Source organism: Meleagris gallopavo, chromosome 11 (assembly GCF_905368555.1).
Source record: "Meleagris gallopavo chromosome 11, MGAL_WU_HG_1.1, whole genome shotgun sequence".
Classification (NCBI taxonomy): Eukaryota; Metazoa; Chordata; class Aves; order Galliformes; family Phasianidae; genus Meleagris; species Meleagris gallopavo.
Genome location: NC_139414.1, coordinates 5,003,076 through 5,020,272, shown reverse-complemented (window position 1 = coordinate 5,020,272; position 17,197 = coordinate 5,003,076). Strand labels below are relative to the sequence as shown.

Genomic DNA, 17,197 nt, shown 5'->3' with positions numbered 1-17,197 from the left:
TGTACTGAAAGACAGAGTTTTGCAGTGTGAGCACTCAGGGTGCTCAGTGACTGCAGACCGGTGGTTGGCAGCTCATGAGCTGTTGCAGACACCTCTGTTTATGTGCTGGGGAATTGCACGGGGTGATGGATCCTTCTGCCTCTGCCTGCACTGCTCCCCAGCAGTTCAGCTAGCTGGGCCTCCAGCCTTGGAGCCTCACATTGCAGCATGTGCAGGTATGGATTTATTGAAAGAGGGGCACTGCTGGTGTGATTGCAGAGACTGCAGCTTCCAACTCTTCGCTTCCATACAGCAGATACAGAGAACTGGAGTGAAATACAGCACCACTTGGGGATGTTAGTGGGTGATGGCTCTGACAGGAGGTAGAAGAGCTTGCATGTATGTACAAATGGATCTGTTCAATCCAAACGACTTGTTCTTTGTCACCAACTTTGCAGCTACAGAAACAACCAGCTGAGTAATCACTTGTGCTTTAATCTGGTCTGGACGTGGAAATGAGCTGGAAAATGTTACTCAGTTGACTCTGTTTATGAATTAATATAAAGCAAATCTAAGCGCTTGTTTGTGAGTCATCAGAAATCAAAAGAACATTGCTGTTTTTATTTAATGGTCGTGTGCAGCCTAGAACATTGTGATTTGAGCTGCTGAGCACCCTCACATCTGACACACTCATGCCTGGAATCTCTCCAAGGATGCTGTTATCAACACCATCCAGCTCCCTCCAACACTGAGTGTGTCTGCAGGGTCTCCCCCTCGCACAGAGACTGTGCTAATCTTGATTTCTATGTGCTGCTCTCAGATTCAGAGGATGGTAGATTGGCCAACAGAGAGAGAGGGAAAAACTCTGTATCTGCCAGAGTCTTTTTTTGTTAAGCTTCATTAACAGTGAGGTGTTCCACTTCTGCTTTGCCCAGAGGCATTTCGTTTCAAGGTGGCAGAGCAGAAGAGAAACACTTGAATCATTCTTGGAATTTTTTTTTTTAAGTGATTGGATTTTTGTTTGTTTGTTTGCTTGTCTTGTTTGTTGATCCTAAATTGCCATTTGAAAGTTGCTGTCCTTTTCTCCTTTAGCTGAACGCCTTTCATTGCTCAGTGCCAATAAGAACTCTGAGTCTTTTGATTGTTTTATTGTCTTTATTGGAAGGACTGAAGATCGTCCTTCCATCTTGTCTAGTTCTAAACCAGCGCCATCGAGATGGATCACCTTACACAGTTTGGATACCAAAGGGAATTTCACAGTGGTGAGCCATAGCATGCTGAGGCTGTGAGTAAAGTGAACGTGGGGCTGCTTCTAAGGCTGAGTCACAGCTGCTGGGTACAGAGCTCTGCTCTGAACCACCCCCTGGAGAAACAGAACCGTGATAGCTGGTTCTGCTTCATGAAGACAGGTAACTGAATTTAGCTTCAGATCACATTGCTAGTGTTATGCGTTTAACTTAAAGAGGAACAGTGCCCCACATTTTTTAAAGTTACTCATGAAAATGCTTTGTGGTCTTTGTTTTGTCCATATTAAGAAAAGCAAAATAGATCAGGGCTGTAATTGACCTGTAGTTCTGACACAGCTCTCTTATGCAACTCATTTGGCTTAGACCTTGGTATCCTGTAGTTTTTGTCTCTGCTTGTTTTATTTGGTGTTATTATTTTCTGTGGCTATTTTTATGTGATGAGAGCTTGCAGCTATATGCCTATTTTGGTTTGCTTATGAAGATTTTGTGTGAGATAAGTGGGCTTCATAGAAAGATCGGTTGTTCTGGATTGTGAAGTGAGGTAGTTCAGAACAGGCTGAGGCTTTTTTGGTTTTGGTATTGTTTTTGACCAGCTATAAACAAGGATTAAAGTGGAACGTGTAAGACAAAACACTGCTGTGTGTAGAACAGTTCGTTATCAATTAAAATATTTCATCTTGATATTACTGCATAAATAACAGCCACCTCTAAGAGGTTCTCTCCTGTTGAAGTGATGAAAGGCATAGGATGATCCTTCTGTGTGCCTCTATTGCATTGCAATAACTAGGAGATAATTTTTTTCAGATTCAGGCTTTCAGTTGGATTTTAAATTTGGGCTGAGCTGTGCAGTGTATGGAAGTTGGAGGTTGCTGGGATGTAACCACATGTGCAGTGTGACAAGCTCTTCCTGCTCTGTGTTAATTCCTGACCTTGAGCTGTCATGGCTTAATTACTGCGAGTGAAAGTTCTTGAAGAATTTTCTGCCTATTGCTGCTGAAATGGAGGACTGGGATGGAGAAAAAATACATTGCTTTATTTTTCTCAGTATTTTGTTCACTGAAAGGTGTTTGTTTACTGTATTCTCTGATGGTTAATCCTTGTTGCATCTCAGACTCGGTACTGAGTTTCATCATTGCTGAGTGGATGCTATGGGAACTAACTGAGCCTGACAACCGCTTGTCCAGTCCTTGGTGCTATCGAAAGCATGAAAGGTGTGAGACAGCTTTGATGTGGTTGAAGATGTGAAGCGAAAGCTGTCAAACCCCTACCTGTTTGTTTTTGTCTGTACAGCTGTCCGAAACGTCTTTTACACTTTCAGCAGTGCTCCTGGTGCCTCCTCAGCACCTTCTTCCAGCGTAGGTCTATTGCAGAGAGGAAGATGGCCAAGGCAGTGGCTGTGTCGTGTCACTCAGCCCACTGCAGGTTCTGTAACCTAACGCACACCAGAAGCACTCTGCTCTCCACCAAACGGTTTCTGTGTATGCCCTGGCAGAGCTTGCGGGAAGCCTGTCAGATGGGTCTTGGAGCTGTTATATTGGAGAGGATTGCAGGGCCAGCAGCTTAGCCAAATCATTTGTGTGGCATCTGATGTTGCTTCTGAAAGATTTTTAGTGGGGGGAGAGGGGTTGTTTAATTTGTTTTTGAGTGGCCTCCATCCCCAGTGTATAATTGCATTTGGTTTCAGTTAGATGCAATGCAGAAGTTTGGGGCAATGATTTCTTGTACATTTTCCCACTTTCTTCCCTACTGGTACAACTTTTTGTTGTACATTTGTAAATATTTCTGTGGATATAAAGAAGTATGGAGATTACTGTAGAGCTGTAGGAAGTTTTACTGTATTGCCATAGATCTTGATTGCCACCAAACAAATTTGATGATTATTTTGTAGGATTGCTAAGGATTTTGGATTTTCTTCAACACACACTGACAGTTAACATTAGAAGTGTATCTGTGTAATGTGGGTTTGACGAAAGGACTCACAAAATCAATTTCTTTGCAGAGTGCCCGTTCATTCAGAAGTTGCAGGCTACCCAGGCTCTGCTTTCTGCTGGGTCCCTGGCATTGTAGAAGTGCCATCAATGCAGTCCCAGGGCAGGTGTCCAAGGGCTTTGTGCTTTGGGCTGAGCTCATGGTTGGCAGTGGCCAACGAGAGAGGCTCCAGTGCTGATGTCCAGGTGGCAGTTTGGGAAAAAGCGTGTACTCATCAGAGCCCAGGTTGCGTTCACTGCTTGAGGCCGTTGCTTCAGTCCTTATGATTTTTACTCTGTTTCCAGAGACTGTGCTTACGTTCCTCTTGATGTGGTTGGGGTTCCGCTAGCTGTTATGGCCTTGGGCTGTTTTATTATATAGTCATTAGCCTTTGAAAAACTTTCTTCTTGTACTTTGAAGGTGGAACATGTACTGGTATCTGAAAGGTTGACTGGATGTGAGCTGCATTTACACCAATCTTTTGTAACCTCTGTTGTGCTGGTCTGAACATTGAGAAACATTGGGTTAATTTTTTAGTGTCAAGCTTACTTGCTTTACTTTCTTTTCAAATGCGCTTTTTAGTCAACAAATATAACAACGCTTCTATGTGACATGTGGTTCCAATTTATAAACCTAGTAAAGTGGGGAGATGATGTGATATAGGGAAGAAATAAGGTCACAATTTTTTGTTTGTTAGTTTGTTTAATCAGGCCTGATATTAGAAAGCTGGTGCTGTGCACTTTACCTGTGATTCCTATATTGTTTGGGAGCCTTCTCTGTGATTTGCCAAGCTCTATGGAAACACTTGCTATTGCTTGGGCAAATTCATGTGGTATTTGCATCACTAGCACATATGCAAATCCAAACCCCATTCTTTGCTTTGTTGGTAATGATAAGCTTCCCAAGAAACGTTCCTCGTCAGTTTTGGGCGGCGTGTCAGGCTCCCATGGTCTGATTTGTCTACAGCTGGCTGTCTATCCAGAGACCTCCAGAATGTTGGAGTACCTGGATTTTAGTTAAAATAACCTGCTTCTGCTTCAGGCTTGGGGCTGTAGACATACACCTTGTCACCCCTCTGAGGCACTGCACAGCATGGAAGATTGCTTGCACGGATGGCAGTTCTGGAAGTAACACTGTTCATCTTGTATTTAAAGTGTGCAGCACTTCATACTCCTTCCCAAGCCCCTACCTTTTGGCTTCTGTCTGACTTTTCTGGTTCTGTAAACAAAACCATCGACATGGAAATAAAACCTTAATGCATGACTGGTACTTTTTCACTGATTGGAAGAGATGAGATTTACCCTGTTCCTGTGTCCTTGCAAGTTCTGAGGCCTGCAAGGCCTTTATTTTTTTCTCTAGTCTCTGTGGCTGCTGTAGTTTCCTAGGCTTTAGACAAGGGAAGTTTTTGGATGAGTTCACACCTTTGTGCACCAAAAGCTTGCTTCCAAAAAGTTGTTTGTGGAGCTGTAATTTCATTTCTTTTTCATATGTAAGCAGATAGGGCAGCAACTACTTTGCTCTGAGACCACTGAAGAAAGCTGAGTTGCTTGACAGTGCTCTTCGTGCTGATTCCTGGAGAGATTCTGCTCTGCATGGCTGGAGGAACGACAGCCCTTGTTCCTGATCCTTGTACTGTGCTCAGTGCCTATGAGCACAGGCTGTGCTGTTGTTTGTGAGAAAAGTAGTTACCTGCCTTGTGTTTTGTGACTTGGCCTACAGGTGAAGAAAACCTGATAGCGCTACTTTGTTTTCAGTGCAGGTTTAAATGTTTCTGTTTGCTTGTTTAATTTTGCTGAGAGAGCCTCGTTTGCAATGTAGAGCTAATGGATGGCTCTACAGAGGTCTTTTGTCCTGTGCACCTGCAGGATGTTGTTAAGAGCAGACCTACTGAACCATTCTTCTGTGTTTCATGGTTGAAATATGCTTAAGAAGGTGGGATGACTTGTGTCATCGAGTCCAGTTCTCCACAATAGAACTACAGATGACATTATAATCTTAACAGTAAAGGAAAATGAAAGCTTACAGCCATGAATAAATGAGAGAATACTGCTAAGAGCGTGAGGGTAGCTTTGTGTTTCCCCTTTTGTTTTATTTAATTGCAGTGGACGTGGGTTGATCTGATCCAAACTGAGTGTACAAAAACTGTAAAAATATTTGCAGGAGCTGACAAATTCTTTTACCTTTGACTGTGTAGGAACACTTTGTTGTGATTATACATTTCTGTTGGAAATGGCACCCTCTACGTTTTTTCCTTTTTCTCTTTGTGGATTTGGCATTATTTAACAATTAGATTGTGTGATGTGAATATGCTATTATATTTGAAAAGAGACAAAATGTGTGGTTAGATATTTCTGCACAAGCAGTTTATAGCACTAAACAAACTGTGAATTGCTTGAACTCTCGTTTTGTGAATTACATTGTTTGCTTTTCTTTCTTAGGTCGCATTTGGGTCATCTTGTAGAACCTTCTGAGAAAACAGGATTAATAGTAAGAAAACAATGGTTAATAGAAGTAACTTCAGGATACAGTTGGACTAAAACAGGAACAGATTCTCTGAAGTAAGTATTACAGATTATTTTTTTTGCTTGTAAAGTCAGTAGTCCAGTTAGCATAAAAAAAGTCAAACTCCATACTCCTTTCAGTCAGTTGGTAATGGTCATTCCTTTGGACTCTGAAGCATCTACAACCTTGGTAGCAGTTGTAGCTTAGGAAAGCTTAGGATAGTCTTCACTTTTTTTTGGTCTCTGTGTGTTCTGGGTGTGGCTTTGAGCAGGACGTGGCGTACTGCAGGTGTCATTACATGGAACCCTCATGTTGCGGGTAAATTTGAAAGCCCTGTCTGCATCTCCAGTGAAATCTGACATTTGATTTCTCTGTAGCTTTCTACTTCTGACCATCTGTGTGTGGCTTTGATCTTTTATTTATCAGCATTTTAAATACAAAGTAATTATTGTTTCCTTTTGGACAGATTAAATTGTTCTGTGGGAGTAAACGTGCTCCATCTTTTGTGAAGCCGTATATTTTTCTTAATGAAAAGAGCCACAAGAATGTTTACTAAGTTTGCAGTGTTTACACTTCAAATGTGACAGGCAGCTGTGCTTAGAATGTGCCAAGTGTCAAATATGTCCTTTCTCCATTAGCCCTTAGTCACTGTGCCATTTTGTCTGCTGACTCTCTAGTGCAAGGAAACTTGTATTCTATTTTGCAAAGCGTTACAAACAGTGTGAAGGAGAGAATGTCCTTCCCCCAGCATGGGCTGTAACTTGGTGACCAGAACCCACTGCAAGAAGAGGGACAGAAGGTCTGAGTCCTCTCCAGGAGAGTGCTTCACCAAAGTCTGCAGCCCCTGCTCTTGGTCTGTCCTTCCAGTCACTGATCTGAGGGAGGGGTGTTCCCTCTGCAAGAAACAACACTCACACAGACCAAAAAAACCAATCGTGTATGTACGTTACTCTATGGAAAGGAATGCAGTGTATGTACATGGACGTACGTGCATATGACCCTGCAAGGCAGTGATATGTACTGCAGGACTTGTATGCGAGCCTGGTTGCTTTTAGGTACAACCTCACAGGTTTTATTTGTATCTCCCTTTCTGCTGTCACAAAGCAATGAGCTGCATTGTGAATCTGACCAGAGCTATAACTGAAATGGCAAAATGGGATGTTGTTAGTCTTCATTTGTTGCTCAGCCAGGCTGGTATCTCCGTGGCACTAGCTGGGGCTGGGAGGAGGGATGATGGATTTTGCTGTTGGTAGCAATGTTGTCCCATTCTGCAGTTTCATCATCCATCAAACCAGCAAAAGTCTTAAACGGCTGGATCTCAGATATGTGTTTTTCTTTACCATGTCTCGTTAACTTCTGGCTTTTGTGAACTATAGGCTGAGAAATCTGTGTTTCATTTATGGTATGAAGAAGCTTGGCTACCTGGCTGTGAGCTGTGTGCTTTGCTACCACGTTCCCAGACCTTTAGGTACTGGTACAGTGTTTTAATTTGCGTGCTTCAGTTGCTTGAGATGGGAAATGTAATAGTTTTTCCCGTACCTTCTTTGCATCAGTTGTGAGATATCTAAACGTTATCGCCGAGGTTAGAAATGGGGGGAAATCCGGATTATTTTCTGTCTGAAGCTGATTTTACTCACGCTGTGTGAATGTCGTTTTCCAAAGGCGGGGGAGCACACGTGGCCGCGCCGTGCAGGCGATGCGCACCTCCGACCCGCCCGCCGCGTTGCTGCAGTGCCCCCTGGTGGCGGCCACCGTTCGCGACGTGCAGAGCCTCCGTCCTCGGGAACTGGCGGAATTGAGGCTGCCGCGAGAGCTTCGACTTGGTGCTGAGACCAAGATCGGGGCCGGGTGGCTCCCACAGGGCCCTTCCAGCCTAAATTGTTCTGTGATTCTTAGATAATCTTAGTTATTTTTGGTCCTTATGATGAGCGGCCAGGCCTGCTTTCAGCTTTACTAACATTACCCTCATGACAGAAATGTCGTCGTGTGCAATTTTCAGGAGTATTCTTTTCTACTATATGGCATTATATTTCACGTTGTCTTTATAAATAAATGTCATGCTAGCTACATGAAATACATCTAGCTGTTTGCTTTGGGCTTGTGTTGGTGCATTTCTTTCAATGCTTGTTCAGCTTGAGCAGCCCTGTTCATATGGCATGTAACTATGAACCTCCATAAGGCTCACACTGACACAGGTACTGCAAGAAAACACACGTTGCTGGAAAGCAGAAAGTCAGGCCAAATGGATCTTGCAAGAATTGGACCCCTTCAGGGAGAATGTCTGGACCTATGCGTCTGCTCCACCCCCTTACAGGGCATTTTTCTGACTTTCAGAATGCATGGCATCTCTGTGTTTGAACCCTAAGCATAGCCCAGTAGTGTGATAAAGCTGTGTTTTGGCCTGTGCTCTCTCCTTTTAGGAGAAAACTCCTCACTAATTAATTTTTCATTGTTTTCAATTATTTCAGTGTAACCCCTCTTTCTAGCTGCACACAACTTGTCTGCTGGAGAGTAACTCTCTTTCCTGGAGGTTTTGATTGAAAAATCAAAACTAATTGAAAAGTGAATCTTGTAGTCTCTGTGTGATTTGGTATCTATATATAGGAAAATCTCAATTTCTGGTCCTTTTTATAGAAAGAAGTTATCTAGCTCATAACTCAGATATGTAACGTTGTAGTAGCTGAAGGGAACGATTGGCTGCTGGTGAAATTTGATGGAGTAGGTCCTTTTATACAATTTGAAATGAGATTAATAACTAACCATATACACATGTAGATGCCTTATAAATTAAATATTTGCATTTCCTTTCCTCCTTATTTACAGTGAACAAATTATTATTCTGAATGAGAGAACAGCCAAGAAAAAACTAGGGAGCAGAATTAGTATTTCCTACTTTTTCATTTGACTGTGAAGAATAATCTTGTACAATTCCTACATAGAAATAGAATGTGTGGGGAGAAGTGGAGAGGATACATGTTGTAGAATAAATGGATAAAATCACAGATTTTAATGCATCTTTTCAGATTCATTACAGATGCACCGTATTATCTTTTGAAATAAGACACATTTGTTTATGTTCAGGTATGCGACCCGAGGAACTGCTTTCTGACCTGTTGCGTTAAAATGACGGATCTCTTCTAGGTTAAGTTTCAGCTCTTTCTCCTCCTATCCCATCAATCTGCCCAGTACCACTTCCCATGTGCCAGCTCTGCTCACCTCTTTGCCACGCTTGATTTTGTCTGGCAGGCTCTGGAACTAACTCCCCCTGAGGTCAGAGCATTTTGCATATCTCTGTGTATGAACTGACTGTGAGAAACAGCCAAGTTCCTTTGGTATTTTGTACTCACTGTGAATAATATACTGCCTGCGAGATGTCTGAAGTCTATCAGAAACACGAGACTTAAGTTCTGTTCATTTCTTTGGTTCATCACGAGTAACCGTTGGAAGGAGCAGGAGCTCACTTTACTTACCTGAGAGCAAAGTAATGAGGAGTCATTTCCTGCTGTCTTCATTCACACCAGTTCTGGAAAGTCTTCTGCATCTGCAGTAGCATTGAGTAATGTTGTTCTCCACCTGTATTCTTGTTTTGCAGGAAAAAAATCTGAAGATAACAATTTCATTTACATGCCACTTTTGTAATTATACTTTAATTGAGTCATAGAATAATTTCCTTGAGAAGGGGTAACCAGCTTGCTTAAAATTAAATTTAATTTTAATTTGAAACTGGTTAACATTTGCTTTTTTCCCCGTTTCTAGGTCACGTTGAAGTCAATTGCTAATTCAAGTGCTCAGTATTTATTTTGTATTTAGAGGTATTAGTTTTAAAGCAGAAACTCCATTCACAGTGGTTTTAAAATTCTGACTTAGTTCCTAAAATTTAGTGCATACTGCCATGAGTAGAGCAGAGGAATGCTAGTAAGTAAAGCCCTAGTAGGTGAACAGATAAAATAATCGGGGCTATGGCAAAAGGCCCTAATAATTCTCTTTTTCTTATTTGTGGAAAGTTACCTGTATTTCATGAGGAGAGTGAGAGAATCTAAGCTTGGGTAGCTGAGAATCTGCCCTTGGTACCACTCTGAGCACCGCAAGGGAATGGCATTTAAATAAGGCCCTTTGTGCTTTTTATGTAGATATTTTTAGAGCATCAAATGGTGGTATTTTTATTCCGATTTCTGGAGGAATCCTGATTTAATGGGCACTTAATTTTCCATTCCGTGGGGCCAACTTATGTTGCAATTGAAGTAAACCACTGGGAAATATTTATAGTAACACATGATCTTTAAAAATAACTTTCCAGGCTGACAGTGGATATATCTTGAATTCTTCAAATCTTTGTTATCATAGATAATAACTGACATTCCTAGGGTGGAAAATCTTAGCTTTGCTAATTTAGGCAATTGCATTTGTAATGAAGTTGTTTGCATTTCTTTTTTAAATTTGTAAGTGGTTTGGACTGAAATGTACCTATTCAGTTCCATATGGCCTGGATAGTGTGAAATAACATACGGATTAAGAAGTCACACAGGAAAAAAAAATTAAAGTTTATTACTTTGTCTGAAGAAGCTGTGGATGCTCATCCCTGAAGGTGCTCAAGGCCAGGCTGGATGGGGCCCTGGTGTTCCTGCCTGCAGCAGGGGCTGGAACCGGATGGGCATTTGGGTCCCTTCGTACCCAAGCAGGCCTGTGAGTCTGTGATGACTTTGTGATCTCAAGCTGTGGGCCCATCAGATCCGGTGGCAGCAGCTGTGAAAAGGTGACTATCTCAGTAGAAGAGGATGTCAGTTCTTCAGAGCCACCAACATGCATGCTGAGCTGCTGTGTATTGGGCTTCAGAAGAAACTTGAGTTTCTTCAGATATACAGGAGGAGTTTTGCCTTTAATTTGTTTGTTTATTTGAAATCACCTCCCAAGTTTCATAGGACATAGGCCTTCCTACATATTCTTATTCCTTTCCCCAGTGGTGCTAGATTCTTTTCCCTTATTTGCTCTGAAATGTTTCCTTCAATGTGTGCTCATTTTTTTATAGTAATTGATGTTTACCTAGTTAGAAAAATGATTACAAAGATTGTAATCACGTTGTGTGAGCGCACAGTGTTTCCTCTGCTTAGACTATGTAATGTGCTGCTTCTGCTTCCTAGGAAATTACTGTGATCAGATTGTTTTCTGGTCTGTTTGGACAGTAAGATACTGTTCAAACGCTGTTTTTGTGTGTCTGGATGGGGTGGCCCTTTTTCAGCTGCTTTCACTGCCACAAGGCTTTTTTTTAAAGCCCTTTGGCTGCCATGTGATAGAGAGGCAGTATATCAAAGGACGTATTGATCTCAGCGATGGTCAGCTTGGAGTGTGGTTCCTAACTGTTGTAATAGCTGTGAAAGCTGGTTGAGCAGAGTGCTCTCAGCTTTTACGTAATCAAAACAACTTTCTGCCATTTGTCTTGTGCTCCTCTAAGTGTTCATTAGTGAAAACAAAAATAAATCAAGTTTTGTGTTCAAGAGTTTATTTTGTAACCTAACTTCTTTTAACCTGAGGAGCTGTAGGTATTGGTGCCCTTAAAATATGCCCTTGTTTGGAATAGTAAACCGAATGATGAGTAGATGAAACTTAGTTCATACGGAAACCGACCTCTGGCACACAAGTGGTTTCTGCCCCTGCACTTCCCTTGGCTTGGTGCTGAGGGGCAGCCCCAGGGCTAACTGCGGTGAGATAGTGCTGAAGGTGTCAGAATGTATCTCCAGTGCTGATATGTGGGTGTTCGTGTTCACCAGCTTCCTTGCAGCTTCTGTTGTTCTTTTTTACTACACTCCAGGACAAGAGATCAAATGTTGCACCGGATTTTACTTTGTTGTTCATTTTCTGTTCATTGGAACAGAAAAATGTGCCTTAAAAATAAATGTTAGGGAATTTGTAGTGAGATGGCAAGAGTAAGGGAAGTTTCTAATTAACGTTGTTCTGTGATATTTCATAACTTGGCCTTTTTTATTATGTTGGATTTAGAAGAACTTACCTGGCACAGATTAATATTGACTGTTTCTTATGAACCACGTGAATATGTGGGCCATTCTTTTGCTGATATGACAAAGTGCTTTAAAATGAAATAAAACTAGCTTTTTATCCAGCAGATGAAACAAAACCCTCTATCACTGATTCTTTTTCTTTTCCATATCTATAAGCCAACACAGATTTTATTTTTCCAGAAGACAATTAACCAATGTTGATGTTAACACACCAGTTGTGCTGGATGAATCCCAAGACCTTTTAAATGCATCTCAGAAAAAATATATTTTACAATTGAGGAAAAAGAAAGTATGGAGAAATTCCATGAGATGACAATGGAAAAAAGAGAAAATATAAAGACGTGAAGCCAGCTTTTAATTTTAGCCTGTCTTTCTGGACTGGAGACAATTTGAAATCTCTTCAATTAAATGAAGAGCTATAATTTTCCTGCATAATGTTAAGATTCTATTCTCTACTTTGTTTGCTGAAATTCTGTATGGATTGCCATTAAATTTGTAGGTTGAATTTGAGCTTAAGTACTCATTCAGGTCCTGCCCATTCTTGTCTAGTGAAAACATCCAAGGGTGAATGCATCCCAGGATGGAGATACACAGCCTCTCCAGACTGCCTGCTTTAGCATTTGATGACCATCATTTAAAAACAAACAAACAAAACAGCAGTGGCATTCTAAAAATTCTCAATGCACATTTTACAAATTCATTGCATTGTTAGTCCGTATCTGGTCTCCTACAGAGCCTTGTGACAGGTTTGCCCTCTCAACTCATTTAGCTCTTAATTTCAGGACAGCCCTATGAAATCTCTACCCCCTTCCCAAATTCACTCTGCCCTTCACATCTTCTTGAGTATCTTTGTGTCAGATATTTGCACGTTCTGTTTTAATCCCTTAGCATGAGCAAGGTAACTGGTTGACACAGGTCAGACTGAGCTTATCATCTCTGACAACAGTAGTGTGGTAACTTAGTAGCTCAGTGCCTTCTTGTTTTAGTCTCAAGGGAATTGAGTTTGCTGCTGCTGCTTGTGTCTACCTTCTCAAATCTTATGATCTATTGGTCTAAATGATGTCTTTTAATACATGAGGATGCTCTGAATATGTGGGTTTTGTTCCTTGATATTATGTAACGTTCAGTAGTTCTGCTGATGCCTGTCTTGCTGTTGTCCACATTTTATTTACAACGACTGTGTGCCCAGGCATTCAGCCCTACATGCCACGTTTTGCTTAGGGAAGAAAACAAGCGTCTGGCTACTCACGGATGTACTGTGCATGCCTTGCTTTTGACCATCGCCTTTCCTGCAGCCCTCTTAGGGATTAGTGAAGCAGCAGCTGCTTGGTGCTCACTTCTCCAGCCACCACATGATGAGAAGTGCTTTTGCTGGGGAGCATGTGGGTGCAGCTACAAAGTCTCCAAGAGCTGTTGGCTTCTGGAATAAGACTCAGCACTAGAGCCATCTCTTCTGTCTGCCTGGATGTGGTAAGTCATCTGGAAACAGAAACCAGTAAGATGAGAGCAACAGCAACAAACGCTGTGCCTGTGAGCACACAGCTGTTCTGGTTAGCTCTTAGAGCCTGTGGTCTGTCGGACTTGAACTGTCTAGTTATCTTGCGATTGAGGTCACAGTATAGAGAAAAGACAAGTTTTGTAACTTTCGCATTGATTTCACAGAAAAAATTCTCATGCTCTGTGGGAGTCCTTATTTGAGCTATTGAGAGGTATTCGTCTTGTGCAGGCATTTAATGTTCTAATTGCTTTTGGCTGGGAGTCCTTTCTTGCAGCTGAAGGCAGTAGAAGGTGTTGCTCCATGACACGTGGCTGTGCCAGGAGGTGGCCCTGCCCTGCACCCAGCTCTGCGGCACCACTGCTGGCTGTGGGAAGCGGCGTGCCAGCCTGCAGGCTCTGCTGGCTGCAAGCTTGAAAGAAAAAAAATACCTAAAATCTTGGCTGGCTCAGCTCTCAGATCTTGCTAAGACAGGGCAGTGTGATTTTCTATCATTTATATCCATTGATAAAACTGTGTCCTGAGGCCGTAGTTACCTGACACACACCTGTTGTATGGCACTGTACAGAGACTTGATCCAAGTGCTAAAAGCTGGTAGGGCAGTTCTTCCACTCAATTTTAATGCTTGATGCATGCACCAGAGGCAAGACTAATAAATGGGAAAATAGATGGGAAAACTTCAGGCAGTTGTCTTGGAGCAAACTTAAAGTTTTTGTGTGGGAAGTCTTGTGTGCTGTCAGTGCTTCATATCTGTGACTTAAAGCAAACAAACAAAAAAAACACAAACAGAAGCCACCAAAAACATTTGGTATTGAGGTTTGCCATATTAAGTTCAAGCAATCATTGATTAGATACTTGTTTCCAAGTTGCTGTAACAACAGCTCTTTTCCTCAATGGAATTTTACAAGTTTCTTATGCCAGTGTTGAAAGTTGGTGAGTGTAAGCAGATCCTGTGGAACCTCAACCTTTGTGCTGTGTACATGAGAAGATACTTAAGGAATTTTTAAGTCTTGCTTCTTGGAAGATGTTAAGCTTCCACTGGTGCGCTAACACGGTTTGAACAACTGTAAATATTGTGGAACACATCTAGAATGGGATGGCAATAGATACAATCTTATGCTGAATTTAAATAGAAATTACTGATGAAATAACTTATTACACATTAATATCATTTCCTCTTGCTGTGCCTGTTAAGTTAGCACTCTATAGAGGTGATACCAGTTTCTTTCACCACAGTGACCACAGAATACTACAGAAAGTAGACTGAGCACAGAAATACGTCCACGCACATATGAAAATGCTTCGGTTTTACATCATGCCAATGAATTTTCCTGTGACTTGTTTTCAGTTACAACAGAACTCTGGCAGAGTTGCTGTAGGTAGAAGCAGCTGAATAATAACATCCCATTTAAAGACCCTCTTGTTACAGATACAGTAATTGGTAATGAACTGTGCTCCAAGGTTCTGGGGGTAGATGCTCTGTTGTTCTTAATAGTGTTTTGTTTTGCATTATGGGATGAAATTTTCTTTCTTTCCATTGGACAGTTTAAGAGATCTCTCACCATGGTGAGCTTTCCACAGCCATGCATTAGTGAAGGGATGGATTTGTAATTAATCTGGAAATTAAGACAGGTATTTTCATTCCTGACTTGTTTTCATCACTTGATCCCCCACAAATCTTGTTTTGCTTCAATCCAGTCTGATGCAGTTCAGTGATTTCTTATTACTTTAATTTTTATTTTATTGGAAATGAGAACCTTATGATAATAAACTGTTATTTGATGCTGCTGATAATAATAGGAACTTCCTAATTGTTGCTTCTATTGACTAAACATATTTGTACTTATGTATTTCTGCTTTCTGAAAGTTAGAGAGTTTTTTTCCTGCTTGTTTTTAATAAAACCCTACTATCCTTTCACCCAGTACAAGCAGAATATGAAGAGAGCCGCAGTAACAAGATATGTTGGCAGCAGTCATGTTCCTGTAGGCCTTCAAACTGCAGTAAGGCTGAGGGGGAAAGCTTTGAAATGGGCCTTATTACCCGGGGTGTTCAGGTGGCAGGTAGAGGTTTGGGTTCCTCCTAGCCACCCCTCTTTTGGTACTGGAGATTTTCATCACCTGAGATTTTCCAAATATAAAATGAATCATTTCATGTAATTCCTGAAATGGAAGAGATGGAAAGCAGTGCTAAAGAATGAGGCAGAGGTACGGACAGTGTACATTTCTAGAGTGGTGATTTAGATTGTACTGCCTTAAAAATGATCAGTAGAAGTTACCACTTATTGATGGTACAGAATATTAACAGCCAGTGAGAAGTTACAGTGCAGCAGCTGGTTGTGCTGGTGATGAATGGTGTTACTGCAGGCAGTTCAGCTTTGCCCCCAGCCTGCATGCTGACTTGCTTGCTTTATTTCACTGCAAGCTGTCCATATCAAGTAAAGCATTGCAGAGGCTTTCTAAGATACTGCTTACCTATTCCTGCTGTCAGTGAGGACCATGATGCATAAGACAATGGATTATTTGGTCTAAAGGCCTACCAATTATAAGGAGTTTTGTGTTGAGTTGCATTTCTGTGAAATAAGCATACCTAAGAAAGTAAACTTAATGAAACATTGACTCCTTTATATTGTAAAGCCTGTATTTATTTGCTGGTGTTGAGACTTTTCCCAAACAGAGCAGTTCTGAATGAAAAAGGATAAGAATCTGCAGATGGAGGGGAACGAATCTTGGTCTAGCTTTGGCAGCACTGCCTGCAGCAGGGAGCTGGGGCTCCATGGTCCTTAAGGCCCCTTCCAACCTAGGCTGTTCTGTGGGTCCATGCAGCCCTTGGTTATGACATGGTCAGTCTCCCAAAGTTCTGTGGTGTATTCAACCGTGGTATGCTGCTAAGATTTTGTGGTTGGTTGCTTTGAGGGGAAAAAAAAATAATGTTTTTCCCCTCAAGTCGGATATAAAAGCTGTATTCATAAATGTGTAATGTATTTGTTTGGGAGGTTTGATGGTGATTATCTGTACTTCTCTGACATGACCAAATGAAGCAATTATGCAGCATTTTAAGGCATACATACACACGCTTAGCACTTGAGAAAGGTTAATCATTTATTAATGGATTTTGCATAATGACTCAAAAGGAACAGCAAAGCGTTCAGCCAACTTGCTAGCCAAGTAGTTAGCAGCAGTGAGTGGAGTTCATAACGTTGTTGTGCTAATTGCATTTTCTTGTTTCTTGAAGATGTTCTGTGATGCTGTGAACAGAGCAGCCCGGGGTGTTGCTTACACACTGCTGCTGCTATAGAAGTGCCTTCTGTTAAGCAGGAGTGGAGAGGGGATTGAGAAGAGAAGAAGGCATAAAAGCTGGGGGAGGTGAAAGGAGAAGTGACATTGCACCATGATCTGGTGGTTTTGTTGCTGTTGGATTTTGGTTTTGTTCTGCTTGTTTTTTAAAAAGAAAGACTATTTAAAAAGAAAGACTGTTTCTCTCATCTCCTGTTGTACCAACAGGAGTTTGGTAGAGCTCTGCTCTGTCCTTAAAAGTGATTTACAGCAGTCCTTTACAGCACTTCCCGTCCCTCTGTCAGCTGAGGAGCAGGGAAAGCTAAATACTCGAGTGAATAGTGATTGATGGGAAAAAACATCTTTAGAGAGGTGATTGAAAATACAATGCTTGGAAGGTCAAAAAATCTAGTAGTACTACTGAGGTAATGAAAAACGACCTGAAGTTGTCAAGAAGCCAATGAAGTGCATTGCAGCAGATCATGCGAAAGCTTTTCTCCTGCCCTCAGTGGATGTAGTTTACACAGTGAGTTGAATTCAAAGGAGATCGTTTGCTTTTGCCTGTGAAGAAGGATGGAGATGAGTGTCTCTGAAGGGAAATGCCTCTTTCTAATAACATGTTGAAGAAGATTTTCCTTCTCTTGAGTATAGACTTTAAAGTTGAATTAGGCACTCTTTCCATGTTTGTGAACAACTGTCATAAATTGGCTAATTACAAA

At 41.5% G+C, this 17,197-nt stretch overlaps 1 protein-coding gene across 9 annotated transcripts in view; it reads left to right on the top strand.

The window, feature by feature from the left end:
* The window catches only part of PIK3CB (phosphatidylinositol-4,5-bisphosphate 3-kinase catalytic subunit beta), a 114,068-nt gene that overhangs the window by 59,319 nt on the left and 37,552 nt on the right, over positions 1-17,197 (top strand). For 8 of the 9 annotated variants that reach the window (XM_085232457.1, XM_085232456.1, XM_085232460.1 and 5 more), the window contains one exon: positions 5,633-5,752. The gene's annotated coding sequence lies outside the window, so the exon portion shown is untranslated. Of the gene's footprint in view, positions 1-5,632; positions 5,753-13,036; positions 13,181-17,197 lie in introns of those variants that run through there. The other variant, XM_085232461.1, reaches the window with a different exon arrangement.